The sequence below is a fragment of the Ovis aries genome, chromosome 25 (genome assembly GCF_016772045.2).
Source record: "Ovis aries strain OAR_USU_Benz2616 breed Rambouillet chromosome 25, ARS-UI_Ramb_v3.0, whole genome shotgun sequence".
Taxonomy (NCBI): domain Eukaryota; kingdom Metazoa; phylum Chordata; class Mammalia; order Artiodactyla; family Bovidae; genus Ovis; species Ovis aries.
Window position 1 is genome coordinate 32146650 of NC_056078.1, and position 19099 is coordinate 32165748.

Consider the following 19099-nt stretch of genomic DNA (forward strand, 5'->3'; position numbering starts at 1 on the left):
TTTTTTTTTTTTTGTATCTGCTTTATTGCCTCCTTATCAGGTGTTGCAATATAATTCAAATGCCCAGTAGGATTTGCAGTGAGCTGACATCTGGTGTGATTCTATATATTACAACATTAACTTTGGGTAACATTGAAAAACAGAAACACCGGGAAAAAGATATTTCCATGAAGGCAGTCATACAAGTCTCATAAATACTAAATAATTAACCAAGATTTCCCAGCATAGAAGACCATGAGTCACTTTAATAAGGGGCCACAGGACATGTGTATTCTCCTTTTTTCGGGTCTTGAGCAGAGGAAAGAGTTTCATTTGCCTGGATGGCTCAGCATGGATCTGGAGGAAAGGGAGGGGGCTGAACCAGTCGCAGGTCTTCTGAATATCTCTTCCAATTCTACGTCCATAAGATTATGTATTTCTTCAGTGCTGGATTCTCGAAATGATATCAAAGACAACCTACCCACTAATGCTTGTTTTCTGCAGTTTATTTACAGACTACAATTATTTCAATCACAGTTGTTACCAGAGTGGAATTACTATTTGCCTTTGCCAGAAACTTTTATGTAATAAATCAGAGTTAAGCTACTGTGTTAAACAAACTCTTGCCAAATGAGCACTGCCTCAGTTTTCACCAAACTGTCTGAAGAGGCTGACTGAGTGATTCTTACTCCCTTGTCTCTCTGCCTCCACTGACTCGAGTCAGCTCCTCTGCAGCGGAGCTCCTCTTATTTTTCCGGTAGAGGGACGTGATGGAGTACATGGTTGAAACAGCCCTTGGTGCACAGACACTCACACACAGATACTGTGAAACAGAGTTCTTCAAGGGCTGGGTCAGTGAACCATGCACAGGCGTGGGGTGGCGCCTGTGGATCGGCACACGCTCGTGCAGGTACCACAGCCTTCCAGCAGCATGCCTGCTCTCTACCCAACTCCAGCTTCACTCTGGGACCGTCCACAACACCAGACAGCCTGGATGAGGTGATTAGAAATGGGGAGAAGAAAGAGAGGAAAAGAAGTCCTGGGTCTGCATGGAGAAGAAAGAATTCAGACATAGTGCCTGGCAGAGGGGAAAGGGGATGGTCAGTAGCGCCTCTGACTCCTGGAGCCTATTCCACTCACGTCTACAAAAGCTTAGACTTGAGGAAGGAAAAAATGAGCAGTCATCCCACCACTGCCTTCTGCGTCCAATGCCTTTTTATTTTTTTCTGGGTGTTAAACGTTTCAACATGTTTTAAGAGGCCCATAAACAATCATTTCTAACTAGTAATAACCAATCATCAGCTTTGAGATACCGGGGAGCAATTGTCTGGTGTGCCTGCTTCTTAAAGAGAGAGCAAGATTGAAGAATAGCCTGGGATAGTCTCAAGGCACTTCAGCCTCAAGGTTGCCCACAGAAGAAACTCTCTGGATTGCCAAAAGTCTTCTAGAAAAAGCATGAGCCCTCTATTTACAAAAGCTGGCTGATCGGGGCAAGGTTGAGCAGGTAGGCTGGGATTTCCACAGTGCAACAGGTTTTCAAATCATCGTGGAATCTCTTTGGGTTATTATTGGATATAGGCTTCAAAATTCTTCTCTCTGACCCTTCTTCTTATATTTGTCTTAGACACTTCTTGGTCATTCATTTGTTTCCTACTTATTCAGCTTATGCCATATGCTTCCATCACTATCTTCCTCCCTGACAAAATCCTGATGCACCTGGACAGCCTGACCTTGGCAATGCCTTCTTGCTATGGGTCTACCTGCCAGGATTAGGGTGGTGAAGCCTGTACTGGGTACCAGCCTGGCAGTCTCACTTGATACATTTAATAAGGGTGCATGAAATAGCTCCCTTTCCTATTCTCTTTGACAAAATGGAATATTCTATCAGCAGCCTAAAAGAACTACTACAGTTTCAACCCTGCTATTCACCCCAGCCACATCAGGACCCAAGCAGAATGGCAAGCACTCCCCTCAGTGGTTTCATTCAAAGGGCTACCCTGTTGAAGAATGCTAACAATGAGGGCCTGCCTGGCACTGACTGTTGGCGGTCCAAGGCCCTTTGGGGGACAGTAATGAGAAAAAATAATTATTTAAAGAAACAGCTGCCCCCTTTACCTGCAACTTGGCTTTGAAGAATAGAAAACACTGTCACATAACATATATCCTCAACACCAGGACCCTGCCATTTGTTAAAAGCTACATACGAATTTTAAGTGATACCAAAGTATAATGATAATAGCTTTGTTTCTGACAACCTGAGTTTTTTTTTTTTCCTCTCTTTCATTTGTTTTTTGGTGTTTGATTTTTAAGAAGACACAGAGAAAGACCTGGTACAAGTCTTTCTGACATCTGGCATACAGAACAATTATACCTTTATTACAAGGAAATAAAATAGCTGTGTCTTAGCTCTGTCTTTGGCTGACAGCTGAGGCATGAAAGTTTCGCAAGTATTCCTATTTAGGAATTTTGTTGAGAGCTCAGCAGCCTCACAGCCAAAAAGGAGAGTCTGAGATGTTGCTGATTAGAAGTCTTGAGTCTGCTGAGTACAAAGCAAGAAGAGTCACAACTTAGGAATGTTATAAAGTGACCTGGGCCATGGAGACCAACCTCTCCATAGAAGTTGCCTTAGAAACAAACCATCATCATTAACAAGGAAAATGGTAACTTGTTAAATCCCATGATTTTACAACCGTATCCTCAAGTATACACTCTTTTATACTATCCTTAACTACTTCATGAAAACAACTTATCTCTTAGAATATTTCTTTTCCTTCATTTAGTTTTCTTAGCATTGGAAATCACTTATTTATCAAAATAGTCCTACTCATGCCTCAGGAAAAAAAAAAAAAAAAAAAAAGCTCTTTCTATCCTATCAATCAATGGTGTCCCCATGATTTTGGATCCAAATTTAGTAAAGAATACCATGAATGACATGTTCTATGGGGTGAAGTTTCTTTTTCCTTCCTTCCTTCTGCAGGTCATCTTTTCAATTATCTTGCTACATCTTTGATTTTTCCTTGAGAATTGTTTTCCCATCACTATAAAACCATCTATGGGAAGGACTCAGGAAGACCCTGGAAATCTGATTCCTTACAATCTTCTCCTTTGTCTCCACGAATGGACCCACTTATCCTCACACTGTGTTGGGTTTCAGAAATTCGTTCATTTTATCCAGGAGCACTGTGGTGTTCAGAGAAAGAGGAATTAGCCTCTTTGCTGAAGAACCTAAAAAGAAGGATCAGTTGTTGCAGATTGTTTTAACCCCCAGATAAAAGCCCTGGGCAAGTGAGAGCATTTCAACATGCTGGGGGGCAGCATCACCTGCTCTGCACAGGTCTGTCTGCACAATAATGCCATCTAAGCTCCTTTCAGAAAGGGAAAGGCCTCCATTCAAAGGACCTTTACACTGGTGACCAAAAGGACATGTTGTGAAATTCTAAGCCAAGCCTATTTATATAGGGTGACTAGGGTATGTTTAATAAAACAGGAGAAAATAGAAGTATGGTAAGAGCTTCAATCTACTAAATCCCCCAGATATAAAGAACTCACGATTCATGAGGGAAAACTAAAAACAAGATACAAAGCCTTCAATTTTGTGTTATTATGACTGCTCAGCGCATAATTTTAATCTAAGGGGTGCCGCCAAGCTAGCACTGCCAAGAATCTCTAGGAATTATTATTCTTACCCTAGGATTATCAGAAGTCTGCTAATGCCCACCTGTCATCCTACTCAATTTACAGCCACTGTAATCTAAAATGTCTCTATTTATATACAATAACAAAAAACTCTAGTAAGAAAACAGTTCCTGACAAGTATGCTTTATAAAAGTCCATTCTGAGAATAAAAGGGAGTGAAAAAGAGGAAACAAAACCTGCTTTTTTAAAAAAGAACACATTTAAAGAAAGCCCTAAGGCAAAATATATTTCAAAGAGAGACAGCGATTGCAATTACTAATTAATAATGCAAATACAATGTCAACATGTTTCAATGGCTATGATCGTCCTTTTCAGTGCTACCAGTCCACATCTTTTAAAGTCGAATTAGTGGTATTCCTGTTAATACAATAATTTAAGTGAAAGATCCATGATCATACTCCCTAGGACATGTAGCTTAAGAGGTATTTTTTAAATTAGGTATATAAATTTAGATCTAAGCAAAAGATTAGATCTAAATGATTAGATCTAAGCAAAAGCAAATGAGCTAACAGTCTTCAGAAAAATGTGATAAAGTATTGTAACTTTGGTCACTTTGGGCACATCTATGCAGAGGGGGGCATCTGTAGGACTGTAGGTAAAACACTATTTGGAAAAATGACTCTCACTTCTAAGTTCTTTGTCATTAACTTTTGCTCAGCCTATCCTTAACAACAGCAGGTTCACTTCTCTCTTTCCCAACTTTCTAGGCTTGATCTTTCAATGGACTGCGTGGCCTTTGTGATATCACAGCAAACTGGGGGCCCTCAACGATAGGCAAAGAGAATCTTAGATCCTAGGACTTTAGTGTATCAGAATGTTCGCCACTTCGATTCCATGCATGCGCCCGGTGCTTACTACATTCAGGTCCGGGCCTGGCGGGGAAGCACGTGACATGCATGGGCAGTGCAGGAAAAGGATCTGGTTAACCTGGAGGCGACAAACCGAAAGGGTGAGGTTGCATCATGCAATGAAAATCACAGCTTGGCCTTAGCTGCCATGCAGAAAAGACCTACATCAAAGAGTCTGCAGTGCGGCTCCTGGGTAAGAGTCGATATGAGAGAGGTGAGTTACTTCAGCAATGAAAGACACAGGCAGAAAAATGTTCAAACCACTCTAAACAAAACACTGTCCAGAGCACTGGCATTACACGCGAGGAGAGGCAGCTCTGGGGCCAAGGAGGGGACAGACAGAGCGGGGAAGTTGGGGACAGAACGAGTCATTACTCAGATGAGATGGTGTCCCTGGCCCACCCAATATATGCAGGTCTTTTTATAATGTATGTTGCATTGAACAAATAACTCATTGGACTCTTTAACATCATCCGTAATTATCAATTCAACGCTTTGAAAATTCAGGAAAAGCAAGGCATCGGTTACATGAAGATACACACCATGATTTCCTGGGTTACGGTTCGTTACAGATGCAGAGCTGAGCTGGTCAGATAAATATAGATGGTTAAGTGACAAAATCCTTAACATACTAATTACAGAGCTCACGGTGACTCCCAGTGTGAAGCATATCAAAGGAACCCATCACTTATGAAAACTCGGGTAGATGCAAGGGTAGGTAACCCTATGGTACTATGATCCCCGAAAGCCACCTATGAGCCTGACTTTAAACCCACTCCTGAGGGGAGCAGTCTTTTCATCATCTCAGCATGCACAACAGGTCAGAAGTGAGTTCACCCCATGTGTACCTTGACCACTTCACAGAACCTTCGTTACAGGTGAGATTTCCTAAAGGTGTTTCTATCAAAATTAGTTGAATAGCAAAAACAATAAAAACAGAAGTTTAAAGTCGCTTTTAAAGAAACAAAAATACTACTGACTCAGCAGGGGCCTATCATGCCCCTCTCTGATATCAAGGCCACAGGCGACAGGAATGATCACTGACAGATTGAACACAACTCAAAGGATGGTGCAATCTAGCCCCAACTCACACTTTCTCTCTCCTGGTTCTGACCAGAAATAGTAGTCCTCTTAAAATGTTCTGGACACATGAGCTCAAACTTCACCTTTCCTGCACCTGTGATTACAGCCATGAATGGGCAGGGCATGCCCTCAAACTGACACGCTCAGAGAGAGCTGGACACCCGCCAGGATCCCTGGAATGTGTGGACGGGGACAGATGCCGGTAGAAATGAAATCCATTTTCCTCCCAGCACCTCTCCTCATGCCTCAAGGTGTAGCTGTTGCCACTTGATTGCAATTGATTCCATTTTATTGATTACAAACTTGAACATTTAAGTTGAATGTTTTCTAAAAACACTACAGTTTTGAACAAAACTATAATAGTCCGTAATTTGGCAATTTTCTCGGAGGTTTTCCTTCTGTGACCTGCACTCTGCTGGTTCCAGGGACACAGATTGATATTCTCTAAAGTAACTGCTACCCGGCTCTTAGCAGACACTCAGGAAATGGTCAGGTACAGTTGGGAAGGCATCACAGTGGGGCAGCCCCTGGACCATGATCTCATTTCAAAAGATAATGTGATAGGTCTGTGTTCTTACTGTGAGTTTAGCTAATCATGTTTTCTTTTTCACAAAGTCTGAGGGCAGAGGGTTCATTTTCTTCATATTAGCATTTGTACGCCTGTCCTGGCTTCATGGAAACTCCAAATTAGAATGAATTTGGAACAAATGAAAATCCACCAGTCAAGCATGATCACATGGTCACAACGGTATATAAACAAAACGTGCCTGTTTCTGCTTCATCATCTGAGAGTACCAAGTCCCCACCATCCTTCTACAAGAAAGTTAAGTGAGCATCGAACATTCTGGGTAACTTCTAAAGGGAAAGTATACTATCAAAAGTGGTGTATTTTCCCTCTTGCTGTCTTGACTCAAACCAAAAGAAAACTACACAGCCCCCTCCCCAGAATTAACATTCTTGAGCAACTTTCTGAGAAACCAACTGGAAAATCACAAGAGATAAGAGCTCCGACCGACGTTCCCAAGTATCTTCCCCAGCAACTCAGTATCTCTGCTTCACCTCCTCCTGCCCACACCTGTGTTCCAGCCAAGAAGTAGTGACAACTGTGTGCACGCCCATATGCGCCCATCCACCTGTGGTATCAGATCGACAGGACACAGTGAGAAGAATTTTTCCGTAGATAGCAAGTTTCCATATTGATCAACAGAAGTGACCAAGGTTTTATTTGGAGAGGCTAAAAAAATGATTTAAACAAAAACCCACATATACCGTGTTCACAAGTAGCCAACTAATTACAATCGTTTTTAGTGGGATTTTAAACCTCAATCTGCCGTTTTGAAACAAGTACCGTTTTAAAATTCATTAATGTGACTTTATGAAAATGTTGGTGTATATTTTTCAATTTATTGATCTTTTTTTAAAGTTTGGCTTCTCTCAGTGGCATTTCTTTGTACTGATGGAAGAATTCTGTATTCTTACTGGAGAGGTTAAAATATAAAAACATGCAATAAAATATCCTCAAACTATACAGGAAAAAAAGTGTTTCTAAAAACCGACAGAAAGCTAAAAAAGGTAGTATGTGAGTCAGCAATATTGTACCGATGTCAGTTTTCTGGTTTAAATAGCATACTATAGCTACGTAACATACAGTACTCAACATACGGTACTCTCATTGGAGGAAATGTGCTCAGTAACTTTGTATTGCTTTTGCAACTCCTTGAAACTATTTCAAAATCAAGTTATAATAGCAAAATAATCAGTTATTTTTGGTTGCTTACAGTTATCTCACCCAGGTGTCAGGCAGGTATTCTATTTACGGTGATCAGTTCAGTTCAGTTGCTCAGTTGTGTCTGACTCTTTGCGACCCCATGAACCACAGCATGCCAGGCCTCCCTGTCCATCCCCAACTCCCAGAGTTCACTCAAACTCATGTCCATCAAGTCGGTGATGCCATCCAACCATCTCATCCTCTGTTGTCCCCTTCTCTTCCTGCCCTCAATCTTTCCCAGCATCAGGGTCTTTTCCAATGAGTCAACTCTTCACATGAGGTGGCCAAAGTATTGGAGTTTCAGCTTTAGCATCATTCCTTCCAATGAACACCCAGGACCGATCTCCTTTAGGATGGACTGGTTGAATCTCGTTGCAGTCCAAGGGACTCTCAAGAGTCTTCTCCAACACCACAGTTCAAAAGCATCAATTCTTCGGCCCTCAGCTTTCTTCAGAGTCCAACTCTCACATCCATACATGACCACAGGAAAAACCATAGCCTTGACTAGACGGACCTTAGTCGGCAAAGTAATGTCTCTGCTTTTTTAATATGCTCCTTAAAATATATATATATAAATTGATTTCTTTAGAAGTCATTTCTTTGGCACCTGTTGTCTGTGTAGTAATGTGTTCAACTCCAAAAGATACAAAAGAGGTACAAGAGAAGCTTGCAATGCCCATCAGTATTAACCAGCTTTCTCCCTTTCTCAGAGGAATATCAATTGAGGCAGAGATGTTGTTTATCTACTATGCAAATATTCACAGACGATCCCTCAAGACAATATCAACTGTCAATAGATATAGGTCACTAATGTGATAGGGAAACTCCTAGATTAACCAGCAGGAATCTCCTCAGGTACGCAGATGTTGGATGACGAGCTTTGTTGAGTGATGCTGCTCATGTTATGATGATCTCCCCTTATTTAAAGCTGCTCCTGGACTAAGCTATCCTTTTGTTTGTTCTTTTTTTTCATCCTCATTTCCCCTCCTGGAGCTCAATACTTCCCATACTAAGGAGCCAATAACTGAGACCTGGTTAATTATGGTACAAAGTGATATGAAGAGATCAGTTCAGTTCATCCAAGCTTCAACCATCTCATCCTCTGTCATCCCCTTCTCCTCCTGCCTTCAATCTTTCCCAGCATCAGGGTCTTTTGCAAGGAGTCAGTTCTTCGCATCAGGTGGCCAAAGTATTGGAGCTTCAGCTTCAGGATCAGTCCTTCCAATGAATATTCAGGACTGATCTCCTTTGGGATGGATTGGTTTGATCTCTGTGCAGTCCAAGGGACTCTCAAGTCTTTTCTAACACCACAGTTCAAAAGCATCAATTCTTTGGCGCTCAGCTTTCTTTATAGTCCAACTCTCACATACATACATGACTACTGGAAAACCATAGCCTTGACTAGATGGACTTTTGTTGGCAAAGTAATGTCTCTGCTTTTTAAAATCCTGTCTAGGTTGTGCATAGCTTTCTTCCAAGGAGCAAGCATCTTTTAATTTCATGGCTGCAATCACCATCTGCAGTGATTCTGGAGCCCAAGAAAATAAAGTCTGTCACTGTTCCCATTTTTTCCCCATCTATTTGCCATAAAGTGATGGGACTGGATGCCATAATCATCATTTTTTGAATGTTGAGTTTTAAGCCAGCTTTTCAGCTCTCCACTTTCACTTTCATCAAGAGGCTCTTTAGTTCCTCTTCACTTTCTTCCATAAGGGTGGTGTCATCTGTGTATCTGAGGTTGTTGATATTTCTCCTGGCAATCTTGATTCCAGCTTGTACTTCATCCAGCCCAGCATTTCACATGATGCACTCTGCATATAAGTTAAATAAGCAGGGTGACAATATACAGCCTTGATGTACTCCTTTCCTGATTTGGGACCAGTCTGTTGTCCCAGTCTAGTTCTAACTGTTGCTTCTTGATCTCCATACAGATTTCTCAGGAGGCAGGTAAGGTGGTCCAGTATTCCCGTCTCTTGAAGAATTTCCCACAGTTTGCTGTGATCTACACAGTCAAAGGCTTTGGTGTAATCAATAAAGCAGAAAAGTAGAGGTTTTTCTGGCATTCTCTCGCTTTTTTCTATGATCCATCAGATGTTGGCAGTTTGATCTTTGGTTCCTCTGCCTTTTCTAAATTTAGCTTGAACATCTAACAAGACCTATGAAGAGATACTTAGATTTTAAAAAAAAATAACCTAAAACACTTTAGGAATGAATTTATAATTGTAGAATTATAAAATTCTAAATTGCAATTTAGAAAGAGATATTTTGGAGTAAAGGTTTTTGCAGAATCCTCCAAGTCACCCAAGCGTAACTATCCACTCTATCTACCAAAATGATGTTGTCCTAGGTAATTCTTCTGGAAGTAAACTCAAGCCAAAGTAAGGCAGTAAAGATAGATCCTTAAAATATCAATGACTTTTCAAGAAATATGTCATCTGTTTTATCTTTCTAAGATGTTTTCTCTAAAACAAAAGAAAAATGGAGAAACGCACAAAGAATAAAATCTCCTGGAACTGAAGCCTCACAAACGAATATCCAGGAAGAGCCAATTCAATCCTTCCTGAAATAGAAGATGTGGCCCTGCTGTTAACCTAACACTGTTATTACCTGCAGGTGGTTTGGGCTTATGAAGCGTCTGAAACTTCCCTCTTTCCCTGGTTGTTTAAAAGATAATCAGAACAGCTCAAACTGGAAATACATGAGTTATTCAAACTATTCCCTGAGGAGCCAGAAGCTCCTACTATGAAGAAGGTAGTTAACTTAACTTAACTGTGTTATATATATATTTTAAGAATTTTTTAACCAGTGGAAGACAGAAGACTCACAGAACTATCCAGCATCCATAAGAATGAACACCAGCTAAGAAAGAATGCTCTGGTGAAGTCAACCGTCTCTTTCATGCCTGTGCTATTCACTTGAAAACTCTTTCTCATTCACCTTGGAACACAGCTCAGTGGTTACCTCCTCCAGGAAGCTCTCCGTAATCCTTCCCTCACCTGGAAGGAGGTGAGCCATTTTCTGGGTTTCCCGTGCTTCATGGGTGTTTTCACTGCAGCACTCCTAACTCACTCAGTGGTCATTCATTTGTTTTCTCATCTCTCTCCCTTTTTTACTATAGATCGTGAGTCCCCTAAGAGAGACTGTGGGGTCATTTTTTGTGTCTGTGTTCCTGCTAGCAAGAAGTAGGCCCTCAACAAATGTTTAAGGAAGAGGAGAAGGATAGAGCCAAGAAATGGATGGATCTAGGGACAATTGATCACAGTCCATTAGCACCTAGATGAGTTGCCAAGCCTTCCAGAGAAATCCCAACCTCTCACTTGACTTTAAATGGGCCCAGAGCTCCCATATGGACTGAGAACTTAACAGTGCGACAATAACTATTGTAGCCATGATGTTATTACCATGCCTAGTGGATGCAGTATCCACGAAAGACTAATTTATGGAGGCCTTCCATGTCCCACGAGAGTTACAGGTTATCTCCCCTAAGATGTATAAGGAGATTTTAAGCCTTAGAATGAGACTGATCTTGGAGATAGCAAGGTTCACCACTCGGTGAGGCCAACTGACCCACTGGCTGTGAAAAGCCAAAACTCCAAAAGGGACACAGGAGATTTTGAATCCTATAATGGGAAGGATCTCCACGGGGGCATTGATTTCTCTGTGTCACTCAGGCATCCCCAAACGAAATGCCTAATGCCAGATTAAACCTCATTTCTCTCAAACTAATGAATCGGTATTTTTCTCTTCATAGAAGGATTGTCTTCTGTCATACGGAGGCCAGCATGAAAAGAATACATAGAGATGACTGGAGTCTCAATTCATTATTCTATTTTTCGTGCTCTAGATTAAGAAGGTGATCCAAACTTGGCATTAGCATATTAGCAGCATAAACTGAAAATCTAGAGACGTCAATGCAGGTCACTCTGTCTGATCCACTTCTCTAGGAACCCAGTAAAGTGTTGAAGTAACAACAGACACAAATTGAGGTTCTCCATAAAAACACAAAGCGGGGGGGGGGGGGGCAAGAGTTTAGATGAGGATTTGAACCCAAAGGGTGTGTTTGCAAACAGATCAGTCTTACTGGATACGCAACAACACTCTCTGCTGCTGCTGCTAAGTCGCTTCAGTCATGTCTGACTTTGTGTGACCCCATAGACGGCAGCCCACCAGGCTCCCCCGTCCCTGGGATTCTCCAGGCAAGAACACTGGAGTGGGCTGCCATTTCCTTCTCCATTTTGTGAAAGTGAAAAGTGAAAGCGAAGTTGTTCAGTCGTGTCAGACTCTTCGCAACCCCATGGATCGCAGCCTACCAGGCTCCTCCATCCATGGGATTCTCCAGGCAAGAGTACTGGAGTGGGGTGCCATTGCCTTCTCGTAACAACATGCTCTACTATTCAAGTAATGCTGAATACAATGCATTCTAAACTTTGAAAAATACAATAACATTTAATATAGTCTTACATCGATGAAGATGGGGCCTATCACAGCTACTCCTCAATACTGCACATCTGGTAAAGGTCCACTTAGAGACTGTCTCTGAACCAAGTGTTAATCATTTAACACTGACTTTCCCTTTAATTTGTCCTCTCAAATCAGCATATATTTTGATGGACAGCTCCTTCTAGCCATGACTCTCCCTGAATAGTAAATTGATTTTAAAAAGTCAGGATTATCTTCTAAAATTATATGAGATTGCCCCCCCCCCAAAATTAAGCTGTCACTAGCTTCTGAAACATTGTGCTTTGTGTAAGTAATTCTAAAGACAATCTGTAGTTATGCATGAGCTAACAATAGTGAAGCAAAGATATGATATTCATTTATTATGAGCAGCAACAAAATTCTATGAATCAAAACACCACTTTGGTTCAGACAAAACTATGAACAGCATGATATCATAGTGTGAACAGAGCAAACACAATAAACGGATCCATTTAGTAAACCCATTTGCAAATGAGCCAGTTCCACCATAAAGAGGGAGAACACTGGTTTAATTTCAAGCTTAAAAACAATCCTATTAAGCATAAAATACTTGTCTGCGTTGAAAAAAATGTATGTATGTATGTGTGCATGAGTGCTAAGGCCATTATATTAGAACAGCATCACCACTGTTTAAAACTGGAAAGAAAAAGTCTTAATGTCATTGTGTCCTCTCTGTTAATTCAATAAAAAGGATTTTTAGAATTATCAGTCTGACATTGAATTCATTGCTTTTCAACTTGATAGAGATGTTTTAAAATCCGGTGAATGGAGTTGTAAGGTTTCAATGAGTTAAAATGTGACAAGCACTTAGACAGTCACTGGAACCTAGTAAGCGCTCACTAGTTTACTTCTGTTGAAGATGTTAAACGTGAAGCCAGGAGCCAGGCCTCCATCTGCCTTGGGTAGGTTTCGCCACACACTGGGCCGCCTCTGCTTCTGCGTTAAGTTTCCTACTCCACATACCACTCTCTCTTGCCAACCAAGATCCAGTCATAAGCATCTTCTTTCTGTCTCCCCAAACCCCCATGTTTTTGTCCAGTCATTGAAATGCAAGCTCCATGAAAGCAGGAAACGTATTTGTTTTATTCTTTGCTTCACCAGAGCCCAAACAGTACCTTGAACACAGTACATGGTAGGACACAATAAACTTTGCTACATGAATAAACAAATAAATGGAGGCCCAAAGGGAGGAATTAAAGGACTGAAAAAGGGGAGGGAGGAAAGCAGCAAGTGAAGAAAAGAAGAGGAAAGTAAGAGCTAGGAAGAGAGAGGGAGAGGGAGAGGGGACTGAAGTCCTAGATCGACCTCAATAAGATTAAGCCTCTGGTTAATAATAGTGTTTCCCTTGTCACACCATGATTATTAGCATGAGATTGCTGCCACCTCACTTCCCATGTATATATGACATTCGTACCCACATCAAAGGCTTTTCATCTCTCTTATTCCAACCTAAGGAGTTTCTTGATAATTTAACAGTCTATAATATATGCACCTGGAAAGATGTGTGACACCTAATTTTTGACTTACACTTAACTACATACTTCCAATCTCACTGGATGGCAAAACAGAACATTTCCTTGTCAACTGCTTTCCTAGGTTATGTGAAGAAGAAATTGCCAGGCTGCCCCAAAGCTCATCTTGTTATGTTCATTAATAAAGGAGTGTCCCAAAATAAATTTGAACCCACCCATGCAAATCTCCCGCACTTTGAAAGTATGCTTACAATGATGAATTATCCAGGATTCTACAGATATTGGTATATAACAGGATGTATCATCTTGGACTTAAGATAAAGAACTCTGGATTCAGACTAGGAGCTCACATTCTGGTCCCAGTTAGTAACTGCGTGACTTCAACTAAGCTTTTTAAATTTGGTGAGGCTCCCTTTCTTCATCAGTCAAGTGGAAAACATCACAATAGTGCTACTGAGTAATACAATGAGATCAGTTCATCAAGGGCTTATCTTTGCACATAGTAAGTTCTCAATAAATACAGAAACCACTTACAGGCCTAGAGAGCGAATATAAGGACTAATGTCAGAATCCCTTAATGACAACAAACTAAGTGGGTGCCTGACACCCTGATTTTGGAAGGACTGATGTTGAAGCTGAAACTCCTATACTTCGGCCACCTATGTGAAGAACTGACTTATTTGAAAAGACCCTGCTGCTGGGAAAGATTGAAGGTGGGAGGAGAAGGGGATGACAGAGGATGAGATTGTTGGATGGCATCACCGACTCAACGGACATGAGTTTAAGTACACTCCGGGAGTTGGTGATGGACAGGGAGGCCTGGCGTGCTGCAGTCCATGGGGTCACAAAGAGTCAGACACGACTGAGCAACTGAACTGAGCTGACCCCCTGATTATCTGATACGTATTGGCTGAAGGAATGGCTGCTTCCTTGTGACTGGCCATGTGGGGGCCCTCTCTTCTCTTCTTTGCTGATACCTGTTAAGGTTGTGTGGTGCTTCGGTGCTTGTGAGATGCCTTTTTGCAGACTCTTTTCCCTTGAGCCGATTATCCCAGAATTGCATACAAACGGTAGAAGCCTAGGTGGGGCAGTCTCTGTAAGACTCTGATGCTGGCTCCTTCTCAAGCCTTTAGCCATCAGCACAGTGCACTTTAATCTCTGAACTGGCATTTCTGGTTAGAAGAACAAACCAGGAGTGGCTAGTGCTGGGCCAAGAATCTGGAGTGCAGATTATGACAGTTCAGTAAGTTGATTTGTGCAAACAGCTTATGTTTCTTTGGCTTTCATTTAGAAAACAGCTTTGGCTGCTTAATACCAGCACATCTTCCATTTCACACACTCTTAAGTTTCTGAGGGTCGAGAGTAGAATACCACACTGCTGCAAACCTGCTGATCAGCACTGCTGTAACCATATTGGAGCTGGTGGATTTGGGGAGATGTAGAAGAGAGATTCGGAGAAGGCAATGGTGCCCCACTCCAGTACTCTTGCCTGGAAAATCCCATGGATGGAGGAGCCTGGTAGGCTGCAGTCCTAAGAGTCGCTAAGAGTCAGACACGACTGAGTGACTTCACTTTCACTTTTTACTTTCATGCATTGGAGAAGGAAATAGCAACCCACTCCAGTGTTCTTGCCTGGAGAATCCCAAGGACGGGGGAGCCTGGTGGGCTGCTGTCTATGGGGTCGCACAGAGTCGGACCTGACTGAAGCAACTTAGCAGCAGTAGCTGCAGAAGAAGAGAGATTTGGGCTCCAAAGTTCGAGCATGACTCCACTCTCTTAATTTCCAACATAACTGTACAGCCCTTTCCATAGCTGAGGGTTGAACTCACTTCCCTGGTGGATCAGACAGTAAAGAATCTGCTTGCAACGTGGGACACCCAGGTTTGATCTCTTTGTCAGGAAGATCCCCTGGAGAAGGGAATGGTCGCCCACTCCAGTATTTTTGCCTGCAGAATCCCATGGACAGAAGAGCCTGGTGGGCTACAGTCCGTGGGGTTGCAAAGAACTGCACTAACACTAGAAACTAGAAAACCTCCATGCAGGACAGAATGCCCACCACAGTCACACAGAAAGTAAAACACATTGCTGGGATTATCTAGAAACCAAAGGACAGACAAATATGTCTAGGTTAAGGTCCCTTAGATTCCACTGTATATATGGAGGCTTCCATAGAAGAACCCACAAGAGAAGAGAATGCATGAATATGCCTTTGTTTAGATATAAATGCACATTTCCCTCCTCATTTGCGCTACTGTTAGCTATGTAGTTTGTTCATTTTTAATGCACAGGCAAGAGCTAACCCAGCACACTGATCCCCCAACCTGACCTGCAATAGCATTAAGACTTATTTTTATAGCAGTGTCGACTACACGCACCAGCCGTTATGTGTACGTTTGAAGTAATCTTCATCCTGTCAACCACTGTAAGATCCCAGAGCAGATGCTAAGCAAGCCTGGTGCTCAGTGGTTATGCAGTACTCAGCCAAGCCCAGCGGATAATTTTCCCTAAGTGTATATGTGCTTAAATGGCACCTACCAATTATATCTCTTTGTTGGAGCACAAAGGCGGCGAGCCCACCCTCCCAGATGGGAGCAGTTCCCACCTCCACAAAGCACTCCCTGCCTCTCCTCTCTAGCAGCCCCAGAGTAGCACTTTTCCTGGACACAGGAGAAGCTGGGAACACTGTGACATTTACCACTGAGCCAGAGGAAACTTACTTTCGGACATGGCCACTCCTCTGGGGTGTCTCCATAGAAAGAAAGCTGGCCCCATGTGATACAGCGACCAGTTCAAGTCGATCTCAGCACCCCAGTTCAAAACTACCCAACCATCCGAGAAAAGGCAAATGAAAAATGATAATGAGTGCCATATTTATTCCATAATCCATATTCCAAATATAGGCTATCTCCTCTATTAACCTCTGGTCTCACAAGTCTTGAAATGACCAGGCTCCTGTCTCTAAAGTTCTAACTTCAAATAACAATCTCAGGATGAATTTGATGAAACAAAATTAAGCAAAAGTCACAAATGCCAGAATGGAGCAGGAAAGGAGCAAGGTAAGGTTCAAAGAAATTGGAATTGTTCAAATTTATTTGATTCTGGGCTCTTTAAGTCATATTGCAGTGTTTTTAATCACTAAATATCAAAATTGCTATAGTCTCTCTCATCAATCTCCTCCTCTTTGCTCCCTCTTTCTCTCTCCCCTTCCCCCTTTCCTTATTAAAGAAATAAAACCTACCTGCTCTTAAAGACACGGCAGAGGCAGATAAATATTCTTGCTTTTGACATCCTTAGTTCTTACCACCACACTTTGTTAGACAGACAGGACACTTCTAAACAAGGGGCTGCCCTGCCATGGTTCTCAAAGATCTGTCCCGACCACATCATTCCTTTCACTTGCTAACTGGTTTCATAAGCCTTCTTCCTTCTCTTGTTTTCTTATCTTGTTTTTGGGGCAATTGCCAATGTAGGCACAGTTCTGGATTTTATTTTAAGTAATTTGTAGTTGACTATCATTTATTTGTGCAATTGGTGTAATTAAATCTAATTACATAATTGGTGAGAGCTTGAGTAATCACATAATTAGAATGTACAATAATAACTGCTGAAATCCCATTGTTATGACATGCAATGATACAATTCTGATGTGCAACAATGTGGCCTGATTCACAGGGCACCCTGCAAAAGAGCAAAAAGCTCTGGTCCTACATGCGTGGAATGCAGCTGAGGTTGGAGACCAGGAAGGTAGCTTTCAGCATCTGGGCTTGCACTTTCTATTCATTTTTCTCTTCTTAATCAAATCCTTGATGTTTATGTTCTATGCAAATTGAAGGCAGCAGCAGAAGAGGCCTGGAGAAGGCTCATGTGAGGGTAGAGGCACCCACATCTCCAAGGACAGGTCACCCAAACAATCACCCTTAAAATATTAAAATAGGAGCTATAAGAGACTAACTTGAATTTCTGAAACTTCGATTCCTGTACATTGATATTAAATTTGAAGTTGTATTCCAGGCACAAGAAACAGGGTGGCAAAATGTATCCTGATCGCACACACAATTACAAGCGGGCGCAAAGGGAACTAAAGACCCAACTCCTGGCTCACGGTCTTCCCCATCCACGCCACTGCCTCTCTTCTTGTAATTACGACACGGATGGATCATCAGAAGAGCTAGCCTCTCAGTTCCCTGCTGTGCTTACGCCTGTGACCTTTCCCTGTACTGCATGCCCCCCGCCCAACCCATGGACACCGCTCTGGACCTGGCCAGTGACAGCAGCTATGGCATGTCTGATACCTGAACCCCAGCCTCTTACCTCCTGGGCTCACTCGCTTGAGTCCCCACTGGCATCATTCTTCAACCTCAGGGAAACCTCCGAACCCCCAGCCCCTAGCCAGCCATTCGCTCCTGCCTCACCTCATGCATCACCTCATCTAGCCTAATTTCCACAATCCAGCCTTACCATCTGGAGCCACCCTCCATCCGTAACAAAAATCATCCCCATGATGGCCTTAACTCTTCCTCTGCTGTACACAGGCTCCTGGGCAGCAAAATTTCCTGGATAAAAACTACACGAGTGAAATGACTAGGTTCACTTTACACGCATGATCTCATAAATCAAACTGACACTCATTAACCGACAAATGGCTATTTCTCTTAAAATGGTTTGTTTTCCAATTTCCCATTATTCATAGTTTCTCTTCCCCCTTCTCATATGCTTTTCTGCACCATTAGCCTCAACTGAAGGTCTCACTTCATATTGTCATTAACAATAATACATGACATCAGATCAAGTTTCTCTTTCCTACCAGCAGCCCTCCAAGCCTGCACCCACAGGCACCCAGTCCCTCTTCTTTGCCTTCTCATTCAGTGGAGCAGGTTCCTCTCCTCCTACAAAAAGCCATGCCCTCCTTGGATGCTCTTTCAGCTTTGTTCCGTCTGTGCTTCCTTAGCTATCTCTCCGTCACTATTGGAACATGGGCACGAAAATATATACTTGCTCAGCTATCTTCCATTGCATAAAGCAAAACTTCCCTTGAGCCCAGATCCCACTCAGATTCTCACTTCATTGTCTTTACAGACAACTTTCCAAAAGCACTCCATCTTGGTCCCCCTCTCCCTACCACTTGCTAAGTCTGCCCCTGTCAGGGATACCAATGACACCTGTGTAGTCAACTCTGCAGATGACTATGAACCCTAGTCCTCCCCGGTGTCTCAGTAGCATCTGGCAGTAGACCATCTCCTCCTCCCTGAAAAACTCACATCCCTTGGCTTCCATCATCCTACCCTCCTGGGTCATGTTCTTTTCTCAGTTTCCCATCCAGGCTGCTCCTACTTTTCCAAGCCTCTAAATGTTGGCAGCCCTCCTCCCTCCACTCTGGGCCACTTTTTCCTCTTTCCTCTGCATGACCCCACCCATTCCCATGAGTTCAAAATCATATTTTTACTTCCTGATAGTATAACTTCAATTCTGAACTCATTCATGAGAAAAAAACCCCAACATTTATCAAACAAGTGTTATTGGCTGGACACTAGCCTCGTAGGTGACTTTGACTTTGAACACATCATTCATTTAATCTTCTACAGCTACCCTTCAGGATAAGCATTATGCTCCATTTTACACAAGAAAATGGGCTGTGGAAAATTCCCACTGTTAGTACCTTGCAGAGCCAGGATTCTAAGCCCTGTGTCTAAGCCTTTTCTCTCCTGCAGCATCATAAATGAAAAGTTCAAAGTGAAAACCTTGAGAGCAGAGGCTTTCCTTATGCTGGTGTTATT

The 19099-nt window shown here is 42.3% G+C and overlaps 1 protein-coding gene across 10 annotated transcripts in view; it reads right to left on the reverse strand.

Moving 5' to 3' along the window:
• The window catches only part of KCNMA1 (potassium calcium-activated channel subfamily M alpha 1), a 767665-nt gene that overhangs the window by 333622 nt on the left and 414944 nt on the right, over positions 1 to 19099 (reverse strand). The window contains exon 5 of one of the 10 annotated variants that reach the window (XM_027962119.3): positions 1 to 19099. This exon is cut by the window's right edge and continues 30645 nt beyond it. The gene's annotated coding sequence lies outside the window, so the exon portion shown is untranslated. 10 annotated transcript variants of the gene reach the window in all.